The sequence below is a fragment of the Balaenoptera physalus genome (assembly GCF_965194825.1).
Source record: "Balaenoptera physalus genome assembly, chromosome: 17".
NCBI lineage: Eukaryota > Metazoa > Chordata > Mammalia > Artiodactyla > Balaenopteridae > Balaenoptera > Balaenoptera physalus.
In genome coordinates, this window is record NC_138895.1 from 15,730,868 (window position 1) to 15,747,121 (window position 16,254).

Consider the following 16,254-nt stretch of genomic DNA (forward strand, 5'->3'; position numbering starts at 1 on the left):
GGGGGTTACTATATACAAGTTGCTACCAATACACATGTACAGGTCTTTTCACAGACATGAATTTTCATTTCGTGCAGTTAAATACCTAGGAATGGAATCGGGGGCTCACGGATAAGTGTAAGAAACTGTCGAGGTGTTTTCCAAAGCAGCTTTACACTCCCACCAGCCACGCACGAGAGCTCTGGGTGTCGCACCGTCTCACCAACGTTTGCCGTTGTCAGTCTTTTACATTTTAGCTGAAGTTCTACATGTGTTAGCAGCCTTCTCCACATATGGGGTGTGATCCTCGTCCACTTCCTCCTCTGTAGAGTTTCTATAACATTTGCAGATAACACCATATAAAGCCCTGCTCCGTATTCTTTGTCAGTGTCTCTCAGGAGTCAGGGGTTCCTGTGCACTGCAGCATAAACACTGAAGGGCAGGGATCATGCCTTTATTCCTCTAAATCCTTCCCAACATCTATCCTAGTGCTGCTTCTACAGATTATGTGGTCAAGTTTATGTACCGACATTTCTTTTTCCTTAAAAAGGTAATTAGGTAGCAACATGAAAAATTGCTAATGAAGAGGCCACTTTGTAGGGAGGAAAGAGTGTGACCTTGGAATTACAGTTTTAGTTTGAATCCACTGCTAGATATACAACCGTGAGCGAGTTACTTAACCTCTCTGAGTCTTAGGTTCCTCATCTGTAAGTGGGCGGGGGAAATGCCTACACTGCATTGCTCTTGTGAAGATTCTATGAATTACATGGAAAGCAACTAGCCCAGAGGCTGGCACAGGAGGACATCGATCGATGGCAGCTATTATTAGCTCTAAGTTTGTTACGATGTTCAGCAAAAAGAAGAGAAACAATATCTTTCTGCTATAACTCTACAGAAAGCACGGAAGAGAATACATAAAATGGTAAGAGTTGGATAAGGTGGATGAGACCATAGGTGATTTTAATTCTAGTTTTTAAACCTTTAGTAATGTTTCTATAATTTTAAAATATAGCAAACTGTTGATAATTTCTAAAACCGGGTGAAGGGTACATGGCAGGGGGGTTATAAATACTATTCTAAATTTCCATTATTTACAAACCTCTAAAACTAGAGTTCTCTGTACCAAAAACAAGGGCAAATATTTACTCTACAAAGATTTCCTGATACACTAAGACCATACAATTTATTAATTCAAATGATTAGAAATGAGATAAACCCTGAAGGTGCCACATTTAACAAGTTGCAGAGTGTGAACAAACTTTAGGTCGTTTATGAAATTAATTTTGTTAACCCATTAGCATTGTAATTCTATATTAAACCAAAATACCAGGTTTTGAAAACCTGATAAAATATCATGGAATAGTTAATCTATCTGTTAAATACATTTTTAATGCAATAAGGTTTAAGTTGCATAAATGGTAAGTTAATAAAGCGAAAAGTAGTAATACCCACTGAAGTGGCTGTTTTCATTAGGCACCCGTGTCCACAAAATTATGTCACTTGGACCTCTGGCCTCCTTCCTCAAGAGGTGAGCCAGGGATATGGACCTCTGGCCTCCTTCCTCAAGAGGTGAGCCAGGGATAGAAAGAAGGCCTATCTGGGAATATCCTGCCTGTGGCTGTCAGCATGCTAACATTAACTAAAGATTTCATTCTTCTGATATGTAGGAAAATGTGCCTTCGAGAAGGCCCAACTGTGCTAAGCTAGCAGTGAGTGCTATTTTGTTGGGTTATTTCCAATAAAAGGCTTATGCAAACAGCAGTGCATAAACGTCTATGATACGACTGCGGGAGATTATACCCACACAAAAGACAGCTGAGGAGCAGGACTAGAGAGCACAATCACTTCTAAACAGGACTTGGCCAAGTTGCCACTTCATGAAATGAAACAATATCCAAACAGCTCACTACGCTTCCAACTCAGCATCTGTGCTTCATCCAAGGACTTGAGAAGCATCTCCTACCGAATGTGATTCCCTTCCCAATCAGTCCACATGTGAACTACTCCAAAGAGTCGAACTGATTCTCTGAGGTCACTGAGTACCCCTGGGTTACAGCTAAAATTCCTAGGTGATCTGCTAACCAGAATGAATGAGAACCCTAGCGGTCTATCAGGGTTTATACCTTATATTCCTCAGGATTCTAAAAATGGCGAAGGCTCAGGGAGCAGATTAAATACCACAGGAATTTGACTCATTGATTAATCTAGCCCTCTGAAACCGGCATTATTCCCTAAAAGGCTCTGACAGGATAAACGACCATTTCGAATTATAAAATCACGAGGCTAAAAAGAACGTGAGAGCCATCTCACGCTGGGACTCCAGAAGTCTTCCATCTCAAATTCCCAACGTTGGATAACTCCACAGTCTCCAGTTAGACTTTTTCAATTCGTAACTTTAGTCATTTACATATTAATTAAGTACAAATCTTCCCCAACTGTTCTTAAGAGTTCAAAAAGTAACCAAAGGCTGAGACTAGGCCATACTGCTTCTTTTTTTAAAATAAATTAATTTATTTTTGGCTGTGTTGGGTCTTCGTTGCTGCACACGGGCTTTCCCTAGTTGTGGCGAGCAGGGGCTCCTCTTCCTTGCGGTGCGCGGCCTTCTCATTGCGGTGGCTTCTCTTGTTGCGGAGCACGGGCTCTAGGCGCACGGGCTTCAGTAGTTGTGGCACGCGGGCTCAGTAGCTGTGGCTCGTGGGCTTAGTTGCTCTGCGGCATGTGGGATCTTCCCAGACCAGGACTCGAACCCATGTCCCCTGCACTGGCAGGCGGATTCTTAACCACTACGCCACCAGGGAAGCCCTGCTTCTTTAAAATGTTGGAAAGGACTGAGGTTCCAGGGACAAAACAGAAGAGCTATACCCTTTGGCCATGATGGCCAATGGCCTCAAACACACCTTCTTGTCCTCCTTAAACTCTGGTGGAATAACCAGAGTTGCTCTTCTGACTCTGCTATTCTCTGGACCCTCTGTGTATTAAGTGCTCCCAACTGAAGCCAAAAGAGAGTGACAGTCACACACACCAAGGACTGGAAGAGCCTGGCTCGCTGTGCTCACTGGATCGTAAAGGAATGCTGTGCAGGTACTGATATGATAGTAAGACTTTTTGTTTTTTCTTTTTTTTTAAAGATTTGTTTATTCTTTATTTATTTATTTAATTTATTTTTGGCTGTGTTGGGCCTTAGTTTAGTGGCACGCGGGATCTTCGTTGAGACATGCGGGATCTTTCGCTGTGGCGCATGGGCTTCTCTCTAGTTGTGGCGTGCAGGTTTTCTCTTCTCTAGCTGTGGCACGCAGCTCCAGGGCGTGTGGGCTCTGTGGTTGTGGCGGGTGGGTTTCACAGCACGTGGGCTCTGTAGTTAGTGGCCCGCGGGCTCTAGTTGAGGCCAGAGAGCTCAGTAGTTGTGGCACACCAGCTTAGTTGCCCTGATCAGGGATCGAACCCGCGTCCCTTTCATTGTAAGGTGGATTCTTTACCACTGGACCACCAGGGAAGTCCCACTTTTTGTTTTTTCTTGACAACCTTTTTAAACTAAGATCTGACTGAAAGTCTTCATTTATTCACAAATCTGGCCATATAAACAGAGGAGACAAAAAAGCTTCTCTTTGTGAAGATGCTGTATTCTGAGGCAAAGAGTTAATTATTCAACTATTCTAAATTTCCAAAGGCATAAGAGGCACTTGTGACACAAGGTGCTGAGGAACGTGTGTTTTGTGTTTGTCTAGAGGACTGCATCTCGCACAGCACAGCACTGTGTCTTAGCACCAGAGCCGATTCTGGCTCCGCTTCAAGGGTCACTTGTTAAATGCTTCTGAATGAGGTGGTTGATTTCTTCCTCCTTCCCCTCACCCCTGCTCTTTCTTTTTCTGCTTTCCCCTTAGTCATTCCTTCCTTTCATAATATTAAGATTACTTACCCTTGTTTGGAAGAGGGTATATCATAATATTGATAGCAAGTACAAGAAAAGAGGGGAAATATCATTAGAGGCAAAAAAGTAATCTTTCCTTAAAGCCCCACAGGCCACAGCAATAGTTTATAACAAAGGAAAAACACGTTTGATTCCTGACCTGATGTCTTTCATCACTTCTTTCTCACTCTTGTTTCTTTTGTAGCTTCAGATTTATTTGTTTCATTCAACAAATACTTACTCAGTACCAATGTCATGTAAGGCACTAAGTCAGGCACTGGGAATACAAAAATGGACAGGACAAAAAAAGCCCTGCCCTCTAGAGACCCATCATCAAGGAGGGCAAACAGAGAAGTAGGCAAAACTTATATGATCAGAAATGCCATCTCAAGACGGGCTGTTACAAGACGAAGAGAAACAATGCTTAACTTTGAAAGGGAAAGGCCAGGAAAGGCTTCAGAAAACAGTAGGACAAGCAGGACTCTATCAAGTGTGTGAGGAAGGGGAGAAAGAGGTGCAAAAGCAGGGGAGAGTGAGAGCACATTTCTCACTCTGGCTCCAGTGACATTCACAGGATCACAGCCGAAAGGTACCTAAAAGAAGATGGTGGGAGAAGAGGCTGCAGAGGTGGGCGTGGGCCAGGCAAGGATGAGCTTTGTCTGCAGAGCTAAGGAGGATGAAATTCACCTTGTAGGAATGAGGAACCCATAAAAGGTTCTGAGCAGATGAATAACTAACTGTTTTTCTAAAAGAGAAAGATTTCCATAGGTAGGAAGTTTAAGAAATGATTACCACTGGGGGAGACGCATTAGCAAGTTGTAACAATAAATCTGTGAGAAATGATGAGGCTATATGTAAAGTAAGATACCTACCCTTAAGTCTAGTACAGCCCACAAATAAACCCTCACATATATGGTCAAATGATTTTTGACACAGGTGCCAAGATCATTCAATGGGGCTTTTCATACTTGTCGTTTAAACAAATGGTTCTGTGAAAACTGGATAACCACATGCAAAAATAATGATGTTGGACTCTTACCTTACATATATAAAAACTAACTCAAAGTAGATCAAAGACCTAAACATAACGGCTAAAACTATAAAATTCTTACAAGAAAACATAGGGGGAAAGTTTCACGACACTGGCTTTGGTAATGATTTCTTGGATATGACACTAAAAGCACACGTAACAAAAGAAAAAATAGATAAGTTGGCCTTCATCAAAATTAAAAACTTTTGTGCATCAAAGGATACCATCAACAGAATGAAAAGGCAACCTATGGATTGGGAGAAAGCATTTGCAAATCATATTTAGTTGATAAAGGGTTGATACCCACTGTAAATAAAGAACTCCTACAACAACCAAAAACCAAAACAATTTGATATTAAAAATGGGCAAAGACCTTGAAAAGACACTTTTCCAAAGATATACAAATGGCCAAAAAGCACATGAAAAGATGCTCCAACATCACCAGTCATTATGGAGATGCAAATCAAAACTACAATAAGATACCACTTCACACCCACTAGGATGGTTATTATCAAAAAACTAGAAAGTAAATATTGGCAAGGAGAAATACTGGAGAAAATGGAACCCTTGTACATTGCTGGTGGCATGTAAAATGGCACAGCTACTGTGGAAAACTGTGTGATGATTCCTCAAAAAAAATAAACATAGAATTACCATGTAACTCAGCAATTCCACTTCTGGGTAAGTACCCAAAAGAAGTGAAAGCAGAGACTTGAACAAATGTTTGTACATCTATGTTTATAGCAACATTATTCACTTGGTAGAAGCAACCCAAATGTCCACTGACAGATGAATGGATAAATAAAATGTGGTATACACACACACACACACACACACACACACACACACACACACACACACACAATGGAATATTATTCAGTTATAAAAAGGAAGGAAATTTTGACCTGTGCTACAAGATGGATGGATGGATGGATGGATGGATGGTGAAGACAATGTTAAGTGTATGTAATAAGCAAGGCTCAAAAAGATTAGAACCTCTTATATGAGCTTCCCAGAGCAGTCCAATTCATAGAGGCAGAAAGTACAATGGTGGCTGCCAGGGAATGGCGGGGAGGAGGAATGTGGAGTTAGTGTCTAGTAGGTACAGGCTTTCAACTGTGGAAGATAAAAAAGTTCTGGAGATGGATACTGGTGATGGTTGTACAGCAATGTGAATGTACCTAATGCCACAGATCTGGACACTTAAATATGGTTAAAATGATAATTTTTTTATGGATATTTTACCACAGTTTTCTTAAAATTCTATATAGTCATACTTTAGTTAGGCTATGTCAAAAATGTCCTCATGTTCAGAGCTTTGCTTATGTTTTCTACATTGTCATTACTGCCTCAATGAAAGAGTGTTCTTTGTCAGCTGCCAGAATAGTTAAAATTTACTTCAATCATATGAAGTAATACATTTAGAACTCAGTGGTTAGACTGAAAATTACCTCCAGCCTCTAAGAAGGGAAGCCAAAGCACAACAAACACATGACCATTCCTCTGGGAAGGAGACATCTGGTCTCTTCTATACTGATCATAACCTCCACGCTAACGGAGCCACCTGCTGTGTGCCCACGGTTTTGAGAGATTCGTGTTAGTTTATTAGTAGTCCATTAAGTAAAATTACCCCCAAATTTAGGAGTATTTTCTGCCAAACTTACAAAACAGAAGATAAAACCACGTGCCAACTAAGCAAGAGAAGCTCAACAAAAAGGTTAGAGAACAATTTACTTATTAGCTCAGAAGTGACAGAAGTAAGAATAACTTAGATATCTAAAATCTTCCTTAAGCAAGCCATGAAAAACACACATAGGTAACTCTATATAATCCAAGCTAATAGATGATTTCCAATTTATTTCTATTTTACTGTGGAATGGAGTAATTGATGTACACTAATTCAAAGGCAAAAATACTGAGACACGAAATGAGACTACGTCTCTCAAGGCTGGACCCTGTCATGGAATGGAATCCGCGAGGCCTGGCAAATGCACCACGCACGTGCTGTGGTTGCCCCCCACCCCCCCACCCCCGGCACAGCAGACACTGCTCATGAATCGCTTGCAAGCCTGGGTGTGGCCTCTCCCTTCTTCCGACCCAGCACCCCGGGCAGTCGCTATAGTCGATAGGATCGGCACCAGAGGGGAAGGCTTGCTTGCCTCCCCAGCACCGGGGCAAGAGCGGAAGAGAGATTTGGGGCGGCTGCGATTCACACCCAGAGAAGATCCAGAAAAACCTCTGCTAACGCAGGGAGGACGCCACCACCACAGGACAGATTCTGCAACACCAGTTGCTGCGTGAGTGGAAACCGAATCTGCTGCTTTGAAGTAGCCACTTCTCTTTCCGGAAGCTTTAGACATGAATAAAGATCCAGGCAAGCCCTCGGTGATACCCTAAACGGTAGTTCTTTGAAGACAGAGCTTTTATCCTTGATAGGATTGAAGAATCAAGGGGCACGACTAGGGATATGCTCTTGGAGTTTTCTTAGAAAAGTGATGTGCTGGTAAAGAAAACCTCCCCCAGCAGCAGAGGAAGGTTTCCGGATTGGCAGCTACTCACCCCGTCTCTCCGATTCTGCCGCTCCCTCCTGGGTTTTGCTCAGACCACATCCCCACCCGCTCCTAGAAAGCAGCTGGCAGAAGGCAGGGTGCAGAGAAATGGAGGCAAATTGACAAAAAAGGTTTTCAGAGGTAGACCTAAAGCAGCCTGTCGTGGCTACTGAGTGGATGTGGACCAGCAATGGGAACCCAAGTGCAGCTGTTTCCTGGCTGTACACGGAGGAGTCAAGACCACGGCTACGTTAGCCAGTCAGGCCATTCCATGAGAGGGTAGTTCTATTATTTTTGATGTTTTATTATACTTCCCCCTTAAACGTGGCCAATTTCATAAAGAAGCCCCATTCTTTACAAGCAAGGCATCTTACTCAGATTACATCAGGTCAAAACTATTTAACAGACTGAAGGGAGAAAAAAAGCAATAAAGACACATTAAAAAAAAATCAAACACGTTTAGCGCTTACCATGTGTCAGATATTGGTAAAGCTGTTTATGGATATTCTTATCTCTTTTCCTCCCAGCAATATTATCCTGGCGGTACTATCATGTCTCCCAGTTTACTAAGGCACAGAGAGGTCAAGTGAAGCTGGTAAGTAAACGGAGCAGGATTTGGATTCACGCAGCCCGGTTCCAGAGTCTGTGTCCTTACCCACTACACTCTACACAGAAAGAATAGAGGGTACTTATGCTTAATGATCCCCAAGTGTGCAGGCATTATGCCAGCTAGGTGTTTTGCACGTGGTGTCCCACTGGTTCCTCCAAATACCATATGACACTGGCTTAATCTTCCCCTTTTAGAGAAAAAACTGAGGCTCAGTGAAGTTAAATAACTTATTCAAGGTTACACCATAGAAAAATTGCAAACACCAGTTATTTATTAGGTACAAACTACATGCCAGCCAATCTGCCATGTATTCTCTCTTTAATCCTCTCTACAGCCCTGTAACGTAGGTATTAATTCATCCCTATTTTACAGCTAAGGAAAATGAGGCTTAGAGAGAGGTTCGGTCACCTCATCAGAGTCAGATCTGTAAGAACAAAATTTTAACCTCAGACCAGTCGAGTCCCACATCCCCAGTTTTTCCCCTCTGATGCTGCTGTAAATAAAACTTTATGCATAAGCTACAATACGCAAGGCATTATGAGGGGTACAAAGATGATTCAGCTCCGTTCAATAAGTGTGCAGTATAAAAAAGGAGAAAGGGCTGTTATGCAAATCACTATGACTTCCACTCATCTATTCCTCAACTATTCATTGAGGTCCTTACTATCTGTAGGCACTGTGGATACAGCAACCAACCAGATAAAAATCTTTGCCCTCCTGGCCTTAACAATCTAGAGAGGGACAATAAACAGATAAGTGAGTAAAAGATACAATATGCAAGCTAGCGGTAAGTGCTAAGGAGTTAAAAAAGAAATGGAGGGGGGTGAGCAAAGAAGGGAAACTGGGGACATTTCAGCAGCCGGGGACTCTGTTCTCTGCTAGACCTTTAGACAAGTAGCCGGCCTCCATCACGGGGACAGCCAGCACTGCCTCCCCACCTTCCCAAACAGGCCACAGGGTCACTGGCCCTCCTGAGGGCCACGGATAAATCCGTTTTCTCACCATTTCCTTCAAGGCTGGTACAATTCGGCTTCTGTCAGAACACCTTTTTCAATACTTGGCTTCAGTGACACTGCACGATCACGCTTCTCTTCCTACCTCACCTCCCTGACCTGTGTTGAGTCTACTTCTCCCTGCCACCAAGCTAAACAAACACACCCCCAAACCCTATGGCTATTACTTGAACAACACCCTTGGTTTTGCTTCTGGCTATGAAGCCACTCCTTGCAGATCGCATCTGCTGATGCAGGTCCTGTGATCACATCTGTAAAACGGGACTCGATGCACACTTCAGCCCCACGACATCACCTCAGCTCCAGTGCCCAACTTTCAGCCCCTTACAGACCTCTTTCCTGGATGTGTCCGAAACTGAAGCCCTCACCTCTCTGAGGAAACGCCCCCTCCTCTATCTGCTGCTTCTCATTTTCTGTCACCCAGTAAGTTTTCTGTAACTCCTCCTTCTCTCTCAATCTTCAAACCCAATCAATTTCCAAGATCTTTAGATAATACTTTTACAGTTTCTCTTGATCACATCTCCTTCTTTCTATTCCTCTGCAATGGCCAGAATTTCCTCATCTCTAAAGTAGGCTTCCCCAGGAACGTCTCCAACGTGTCAAGGTTCCCCCTTTCTCTACTTATCCCAGGGTCAGTATCAAATTTCAGTGCCATGGTCCCTTCATGTTGAACTTGGGCATAGAAATCACCATACAGTAAAATCCTCAAATCACTGAGGATGAAGCGTGATGAGTATTAACAACCACCTATCACAGTTCTTAACATGCAGTAGGGACTTAAAAAATGTCAGTTCTCTTATTCTTATTCCCTGTGAAATCAAACAGGGATCTGGCATTCAGAGGCCTGTGCAATCTACCTAGTTTTCTAGGTTTTCCAAGCAAATATTCCTCTAGCTCTGTGGTCTCAGTTCTGGCCAAACTAGAGTGCCCAGTGTTCTTAGACTTGACACATCATTCGTGCAGTCCGTCCCTTTCTGTTGAGAGTGAAGTGTCCCCCTGCCATTCTCTGCCCATCTAAACCTTACTATCCTCCAAGGTTTATCACCTCAATAGCCACGTCCTTCTGAAGTCTCCCCTCAACTGTTCACACAAGAGACCTTTCCCTATCTCAATCCCCAAAAACCACCAACTACTCTAATAGCACCTTACAGTCAATTTATAAATACATATCGATCATTTGATATGTGCCAGGCAATGTATCAGAAACTGAGGACACAAATGTAAACAACTACTATATTCTTTGTATATCACAGTTATTATTATCTATGTACTTATTTTACCCTAAGTATACCCTAAGAAAGTAGCCCAGCACTATGATTTTAAGCTCTTTGATGTCAGAGTCTGTGTATTACTCATCTTTGTATTCTCTATAGCAGTTATTATGATACCTTGGTAAATAATATAAGCTTAAATTGTTAAATTTGATGGCACCCATAACAATTCTGTAGTATTTCAAAAACATTTTACTCCAGAGACAATTAAGGGGTTTAGAGCAAAAAATTAACTATTACTAAAACACATATGAGAGAAATTACTATTATTTATAAAATTTTAGATGAAGAAATAAGTATTACATAGTAATTGTGTGCATAACAGTTTACTGTGATTTAAATACAAAGCTAGGATTAGAATGAAGAGTCTCAGACTATGCCCAAACTTCAAAGTCTAAAGAATATGTCAAAGCAACGAATAAATAAGAATAAGACAAACTCAGTAAAACCCTCAATCCTTGTACTAACTTTTATTACATACTTCCGTATTTTGTTATTGAGTGGCGATCCGCCATGTAAAAGTCTTATGACTGGTACAAACTATGCCATATGTAAATGAGAAATTAAAATGCCTGAATAAAGAACAAATTCACTGCACTGGGTCCCTGATTGGGGAGTTAAACACAAGACTTATTAGTCAGAGGGATAAGCCAAATATAAAGTGTGAAGAAAATCTGACAGAAGACATCTACTCTAAGTCACTCCTTTGTATTCAACACCTCTACTGAGAAAGAGAGTTAGAACCACAGCCCTCCTTTAAAAAGCTATCTAAAACAAAAGCAAATAAAGTCAATTCTCCAGTAGCTTAGATATTATAAATGTGTGAATACATGCTCAGAGAGTGGAAATAAATCTTAATATTTCAAAAATATTTCTTGGCCCTAATACCTCCAAAGGGGTAAGAATTTAATGAGGATTAAGGGCCTATCTATGCTTGGTGCTGAGCTAGGCACCATACCTAATCATTTTCTTTAAACAAAATAATGAAGAAAAAAATCAAGAGCTTAAATGTTCAACTTCTAGTGTTAAGTATCACAGGCACTATTATACAGTCAACCAAGAAAATGAATGAAAAGTACACTAACATGCAGCTCCCACATTTAAGATACTAAAGGCTGTCAATTTGTTTTCCATAAAAACATAGCCAATATCACTTATTTTGATAGAAAAAACTATTCCTTACAAGTTCCTGGCTAAAAAGTGATTAACAACTCAAAATATTTACAAAGAGCTTAACAAAAATGAAAAGAATCACTGTTACTATTGAAACATGAACTAGTGAATGGACATTTTTCTGGGAAAAGCCACGTTATCTGGGTTCATATGATAGGTCATCATAAAGATAAAACAGCATATTACATTTTGCTAACATGACAATATGCTTTAACAGAAAAGATGAAGGAATGACAAAATCATGTGAAATGTTCTCATTTAGAGGAAAAAGCTTAGGATATGGCAAATAGTGAATATGATGGCAAAACACTGCAGTGAAATTTGAGTCTTAGTTTAGTAAAACATGTAAAGTTCAATTTAAAAAAACTTCAGTACATACAGCAGATATTATGAAATAATTACTGCAAAAGAAATTAGCAAGCACCTAAATATCAAAGCTTCAAATTAAAGTGATTTTAAGCACAGTTAATGTTTGCTGAGTGCTTAGTAAGTGCTAAGCCCTTTACACACATTATCTCATTTAATAACAACCCTAAGAAGCAGAGATTTATCTTATCCCCATTTTACATTAAGTGTCAGAGCTTGGATTCACACCCAGAATCTGACTTGGTTCTTTACCTACTACAGTAATATACACTGTATTAACATATATGTATTAACATATGGTTCTTTAACCGTATAGTAATGTATACTGTATTAACTTTCATGTAAATTTAATGATCAATCACATACACAGGATAATTAACACGCCCAATCCTCCTGTAATATGGGAGTACTCCTATGAATTGCTCAAATCTATACATGTTTAAGTACTTCTACATAAAGAAGAGGAGAGAGGCAAAGTAGTGACACTTGGTTCCTGACATGGAAAAAGGAAACCAGGGTCACTCTTTTTGCAGCTCCTGGAATCACAGCCCAGATAGGGGCATGGCTGGGATGCTGTGGGAGGGATACATCCTGCCGAACAAACCATGGTCTCTCAACGCACTGAATACGCAACGTTAATAGGCTTATACCAGCTTGGGGAGAGAAGGAGGACAAGAAGCCAGCGGATAAAAGCACAATTCAGCTAAGGCAGTTGGCAGCCAATGAGGGAAGAGAACGCCTAAGAAGGCTGCCTTAATTTCTGCTTTGATCCAAAAGAGACGGTATTTCTTTTTTATCTTTAAGGAAGTGGAGTAGTGAGCAAGGAGGGCATGCATTCTGCGGTACCATCACTTTTAGAACCATCGTTTTTATATATACAGTACCATCATTTTTAGAAAAAAAGAAAAAGGCATATTTATGCCTCTTATTTTTTAAATCACTAGTTAAGGTAAGCCTATAGTTTCTACCACTAATTTTAGCACTTTCCTTTTGTTCTAAAAAATCAAGGGTCAGTCAAATTCTTATTTCTGAATTAGGGCAGTCGACCACACATGAGTCTACCAAGGATTAGCTAAAGGTCTGAAAAATTTTAATAATTTATTAAAAACAATACAAATATACATACACGTATCTACCCAGAAGTCAAACTGAACAACTCTACCAAGTGAACCAAAATATATTTGTTTACATTTTTAAATGGAATAAGGCAAAGTATACATCCCTCTGGCTCAAGACAAATATGTTCCTAAAATGTATATAAAATGTTTTTCACCTACCAAATACTATTTTCCTATTAAATCACATGATTTAATATGTTTCCTTCAAAAAGAAAAACCACACTGATGGGCTGAGCTAAAAATCTGGAGAAATCTGACCACACGCCTAAGAAGTATGTATTCCAACAGGGGCCTGCAAGCCATCAGCTGAGTCCCATTGGTTTAGGTCGATTACTAGCGAAAATCAAAAAACAACTGAAAATGATCAGAACCTGGCAGGAAAACGACTGATGCTGACCGCTCTCCATTTTGACCAACTTAAACTCACGCAGCAGAACCCCACAGACACAAATGATGATACTTCTCGCTTCCCTTAACAGAGCCTATTACTTAGGATCAGGACTGCATAATCAAGATGCACAAATTATATTTTAAAATTCATTATGAGAAAATTAAAAATATTTCATGGAGGTATCATATTTATCAGAAGCTAATTCTTTAACTTTCTTTCAGATAATTTTAAGTGCCAATATAGCTGCGACACTAGGTTCAACTAAATATTCACACTCAAAACGACCATAGGCAACACCTGGCATCAGTCTCCTGAAAAGGATACAGGCCAGAACAGGGCTTGCCAGCCAGGAAGCATTAGGCTCTACTCTGCCGTGGGAGTACTTCCACCAGACCAAGGATCAGTTGTACCCTGGACGGGTGCAGGAGCTGCCCCTTGAGATGTTTCCTGCTCCAGAGCAGCCAGTATCTCTTTCAACAAGTTCACAGGCAAAGCTTCCGAAGTCCCTGTGGGGGAAATGCTTGTTTATAAGACTCACCGCACCCAGGGAATCTCAAAGCTAGGGCTCCCGCATCAGGTATTCGTATTTCATTTATCCTCCTATTCAAGATGCAGTTAACCAATCAGGGGTCATTTTTACTGAATATAATGTTGCCTAGAATCATAGTTGATATACAGTCTTATCAGACTACCAAAGGAACAGAGTTAACCAAAAGTTAAAAATGCCAACCTGAAGTATCTCGATTATATCAATAACTCTAAATCAATATAAAAGGGAATTCCCTGGAGGTCCAGTGGTTATGACTGCACTTCCACTGTAGGGGTCCCGGGTTCGCTCCCTGGTCCGGGAACTAAGATCCCACAAGCCACACAGCCAAAAAAAAAAAAATATATATATATATATATAAAACATAACCCAATAGAAAAATGGGCAAAATGTATTAACAGGCAGTTCAGAAGAACCAAAATGGCCAATGTGTAATCTCAATAGTAATCAGAGAATGTCTATTAAAAGTAAAATGAAATACCATTCCACACCCTTAACATTGTCAAAAATTAAATCTTAAATCTCATATCTTACAACCCAGCAATTACCCTCCTAGGTAATACCCCAGAGAAATTCTCACAAGTACACAAGTTGGCATTCACAAAAACGTTTGCTGCTGGAATGCTTATAAGTGCAAAAAACTGGAAACAACCTAACCGTTCATCAAGAGGAAAATGGACAAATTGTGACATGTTCATATAATGGAATGCTGTACACTGGACTGACTTGCAAATACACAGAGATTATCTCAAAACAATGTTATAGGAAAAAAGCAAGTTGCAAAACAAAATGGGCAGTGTGAGATATTTAACCAAGTTTTACAACATACAAAATGATATCAAATATTATAAACAATTAAAAACACAAAGAGTAAAAGTAAAAAGCAAAAATAAAAAGCATGGGTACAATAAATAACAAACTGTAGACAGCAGTTATCTTTGAGAAAAGAAAGAGAATGCTATAAGTAATCCAAAGAAAAGGGGTCAAAAAAGTGTTTTTTAATTGGTAAAGAAGAATAAACATTTAAAATCCAAATAAGATTTTATCTTGGTAGTTCTCGATCAGAAAACACTACAACACACTGGTTCTCTTTAACTTTAAGACGATCATTCTATTTGTAACTCATCCTATTTGTAATTTTTTTTTTATTGAACTTCTCTCTTTCAATCTACTGATTGCCTTTTTGATGCCAGGACCCTCGGTCCAGTTGGGACGCAGCGCCCGCTGTTCTAGACCAAGGCTTCGCCTCCCACTCTTCTCCTGGCCTCTGGCCTCCTCCTCTCCATTTCACCCCTAAACTCACCCTGTGCACCAAGAGCAAATCAATCAACATAAAATGTCACTTTGGTAATCTCACTCATCAGATCCTGAGATGTAAATCTCTGATGGCAGCCACTGCCTGGAGAATGAAAGGAAAAGGCTTTTAACCCAGCGTTTAAAGGCCTCAGAGTTGGCTCAACGTGTGTCCTCTACTCCTCCTCTACACAAAGGGTTCTCTGGCTTTGCTCATTCCCCTCTCCTGCTCTTTGTTCAAGCTGTATCTCTTGCTGAGAATGCTACACCGTCACCACCTCTCTTCAGGTATCCAAATCTTAGTTGTCTTCCAAGGCTTTGCCGCAAGTTTTATCTCCCCCATAAACCCCTCCCTAACCAATGTGCCCTAATTTGGACTCATTTGTTCATTCAAATACTTATTGGATGTAGGCATGTGGCAGGAGACCTAGCTCTGGGGGCACTCGTGGAATGCCTATGTATACTACACATGAATTAAAAACTGGTGGTCCAAGGGCTAACACTCCGCACTCCCAATGCCAGGGGCCCGGGTTCGATCCCTGGTCAGGAACTAGTTCCCACATGCCACAACCAAGAGTTCGCATGCTGCAACTAAAAGATCCTGCATGCTGCAACGAAGACCCAGCACAGCTAGCTAAATAAATAAATAAATAAATAAATATATTTTTTAAAACCCCAAAAAACACCTTGGTCTTTTTTTTAATGTTTATATGTCAACCTCAACTATGCTATAAGCTTCTTAAAGGTAAGGGATTCATTTTTTTCCCACTGAGCAGCTAACATAGTACTTTGTAGTGGTCAGAGTTCAATAAATTATCTCTGGTTAAATGAATTTTGAAATGATAAGGTTATATCATCTAATTTTTGGACCCAAAATAATTAACACTTATCCTTGGAGCTTTGAATAATGACAACATTTTCTTGTGAAGTACATATCTAGACAACAAGAACAATGGACTTGGAGTCAGAAGGTCTTGTTTGAACTTAGGCTCCACTACTGACTGCCT

At 40.5% G+C, this 16,254-nt stretch overlaps 1 protein-coding gene across 10 annotated transcripts in view; it reads right to left on the reverse strand.

Annotated features, from left to right (window-relative positions):
• Window positions 1-16,254, reverse strand: part of NCOA2 (nuclear receptor coactivator 2) — a 266,722-nt gene that overhangs the window by 126,800 nt on the left and 123,668 nt on the right. For 2 of the 10 annotated variants that reach the window (XM_082433597.1, XM_082433600.1), the window contains one exon: window positions 86-313. The exons of the other annotated variants lie outside the window; for them this stretch is intronic. The gene's annotated coding sequence lies outside the window, so the exon portion shown is untranslated. The remainder of the gene's footprint in view (window positions 1-85; window positions 314-16,254) is intronic. 10 annotated transcript variants of the gene reach the window in all.